Genomic DNA, 3,000 nt, shown 5'->3' on the forward strand with positions numbered 1-3,000 from the left:
GGAAAATTTGCTCTAAATTTATATATTAGGGGAATTTCCTGGTGGCACAGCTTGTTAAGGAGCTGGTGTTGTCACTGTTGGGGCTAAGATTCCTACTGTGGTGTGGGTTCAATCCCTTGCCCCATGCTGTGGGTGTGGCAAACAAAAAGATACCTATTTAAAAAAAATTTTTTTTTTGTCTCTTTGCCTTTTCTAGGGCCACTTTCCATGGCATATGGAGGTTCCCAGGCTAGGGGTCTAATCGGAGCTGTAGCCACCAGCCTACACCACAGCCACAGCAACACCAGATCCTTAACCCACTGAGTAAGGCCAGGGATCGAACCTACAACCTCATGGTTCCTAGTCGGATTCGTTAACCACTGAGCCACAAAGGGAACTCCATAGATCTTTTTTTTTTTTTTTTGTCTTTTTTTTGCTATTTCTTGGGCCGCTCCCGCAGCATATGGAGGTTCCCAGGCTAGGGGTCGAATTTGGAGCTGTAGCCACCGGCCTACGCCAGAGCCACAGCAACGCGGGATCCGAGCTGCGTCTGCAACCTACACCACAGCTCACGGCAACGCCGGATCATTAACCCACTGAGCAAGGGCAAGGACCGAACCCGCAACCTCATGGTTCCTAGTCGGATTCGTTAACCACTGCGCCACGACGGGAACTCCCATAGATCTTTTATTTCTTAATGTTGCTTTCTGCCCAGCATAATGTTGAGTAGAAATAGTAATAGCAGGAGTTCTCTTGTGATGCAGTGGATTAAAGATCCAGTGTTGTTACTGCAGTGGCTTTGGGTCACTGCTATGACACAGGTTTAGTCCCTGGTCTGGGAACTTCCACATGCCACAGGTATAGCCAAAAAAAAAAAAAAAAAAGAAAGAAAAGAAAGAAAAAAAGAAATAGTGATCACAGATATCATTGTCTGATTCCTGATACGTAGAGAGGAAACTTTCAATATTCTCCTTTAAGTATGATGCTTGTTACAGGTATTTTTTTAAGATTAAAGGAGTTCTGTCGTGGCGCAGTGGTTAACGAATCCGACTAGGAACCATGAGGTTGCGGGTTCGGTCCCTGCCCTTGCTCAGTGGGTTAACGATCTGGCGTTGCCGTGAGCTGTGGTATAGGTTGCAGACACGGCTCGGATCCCGCGTTGCTGTGGCTCTGGCGTAGGCCGGTGGCTACAGCTCCGATTCAACCCCTAGCCTGGGAACCTCCATATGCCGCGGGAGCGGCCCAAGAAATAGCAACAACAACAACAACAACAACAAAAAGACAAAAAAAGACAAAAGACAAAAAAAAAAAAGATTAAAGAAGTTGCATTCTATTACTTCATAAGATTAAAGAAGTTCCATTTTACTACTGTTTGCTTACAGTTTTTCTTTTCTTTTTTTTTTAAGGGCCACACTGGCAGCATATGGAAATTCCCAGGCTCCCGCGGCCCAAGAAATGGCAAAAAAAAAAAAAAAAAAAAAAAAAAAAAGAAAGAAAGAAAGAAAAGATTTAAATACTAGAACAAAAAATTAAAACTGTCGTTATTTTCCTTCATCTTTTTAGGGATGCACCTGCAGCAAATGGAGGTTCCCAGGCTAGGGGTCGAATCAGAGCCACAACCGCCAGCCTATACCACAGCCACAGGAATGCCAGAACTGAGCGGTATCTGCAACCCACACCACAGCTTTTTGCAATGTTGGATCCTTTAACCTGCTGAGTGAGGCCAGGGTTTGAACCCATCTCATGCATACTAGTCGGGTTCTTAACCCACTGAGCCACAATGGGAACTTCAAAACTGTCATTATTTTCAAATGATATGTTCATGCACATAGAAGATCAAAAGGAAAATACAGTAAATTACTATAATTAGAGAGTTTAGCAAAGTTTCTGGATACAAAATGAGTATGAAAAAAATAAGTTACACAGCCAAGAAGTATGAAGGAACCATGAAGCATGACCACCCTCAATGTGCAGGCCCAGAGGCTGCTGGCCCAAAGCAGGCCCTGCTAGTCCTCCTTTGAGTCCTTCATCTGGACCCTCATCATCCTGTGTGCCTCCCAGTCCATGATCGTCTCCTCCATCTCCATCTGTGATGACCACTGGCTCCTGGCTGAGGACTGCCAATTCAGGCTGTGGCACTTCTGCATGGCCTCCAACCAGACTGCACCACACCACCTCAGAAACCTGAATCAGGCCCAAGTGCCTGAGCTGGCCTGGGGCCTGGCCCTGGCCCGCAGCATGGCCACCTTGGCTGTGGCGGTCACCATCTTTGGCCTAGTGCTCCTCATGGTGTCCCAGGTGTATGAAGACCTCCACTCATGTCGCAAGTGGGCCATGGGCTCTGTTCTCCTCCTTGTCTCTTTCATCCTCACATTCGGGGGGCTCCTGAGCCTCCTGATCCTTCTGAGGAACAGGTCACGTTCATCGGCCTCACCCTGATCTTCTGGAGACAGTTCACTGCCTCTGTCCTCTTCATCCCCAATGCCATCAGTGGCTTCCACTTCAACAGCCTCACCCATCTAAACAGCCTCACCCATCCCTTGGGCCACCCTACAAAATTTAGGCCCCCTTCTGAGGACATCAAGTTCTACCATAAACTGTGGTCAAGGTGGGACTCTTCTAACATGTGACCTTGAAATTGCCACCTCTTAATCTTTGGGTGGTCAGGTCAGTAGCCCAGGGGGCTTTGCAGCTGGTCTGCAACCCAGAGACCATTGGGCACCTCAGTGCTACCAGCTGTACCTGCTCAACCAAGTTAGTAGGATGATTATTTTACAAGAAGAAAAATATTTTAAAATTTAAAAAAAGTTACAGAAGTACTATAGGAGTGAATCTTTGTGACCTTGAGTTAGACCATGGTTTCACAGATACCACATCAAAAGCACAAATGACAAATGAAATAATCAAAATTTTAAAATTTTGTGCAACATAAGTCACCACCAACAAAGCGAAAAGACAACCCACAGAATGGGTAAATATATATGTATACACACTGGCTACACCTGCGGCATACAAAAGTTC

At 46.0% G+C, this 3,000-nt stretch overlaps 1 pseudogene; it reads left to right on the forward strand.

Annotated features, from left to right (window-relative positions):
* Nucleotides 1–1,932: 1,932 nt before the first annotated feature.
* On the forward strand, nucleotides 1,933–2,609 carry LOC100520597 (voltage-dependent calcium channel gamma-like subunit pseudogene; annotated as a pseudogene).
* The last annotated feature ends 391 nt before the right edge of the window (nucleotides 2,610–3,000 follow it).

This window comes from Sus scrofa, chromosome X, assembly GCF_054392235.1.
Source record: "Sus scrofa isolate SSC_HxYL_T2T_F1_AM1 chromosome X, Sscrofa_HxYL_maternal_Yorkshire_Landrace_v2.0, whole genome shotgun sequence".
Lineage (NCBI taxonomy): Eukaryota > Metazoa > Chordata > Mammalia > Artiodactyla > Suidae > Sus > Sus scrofa.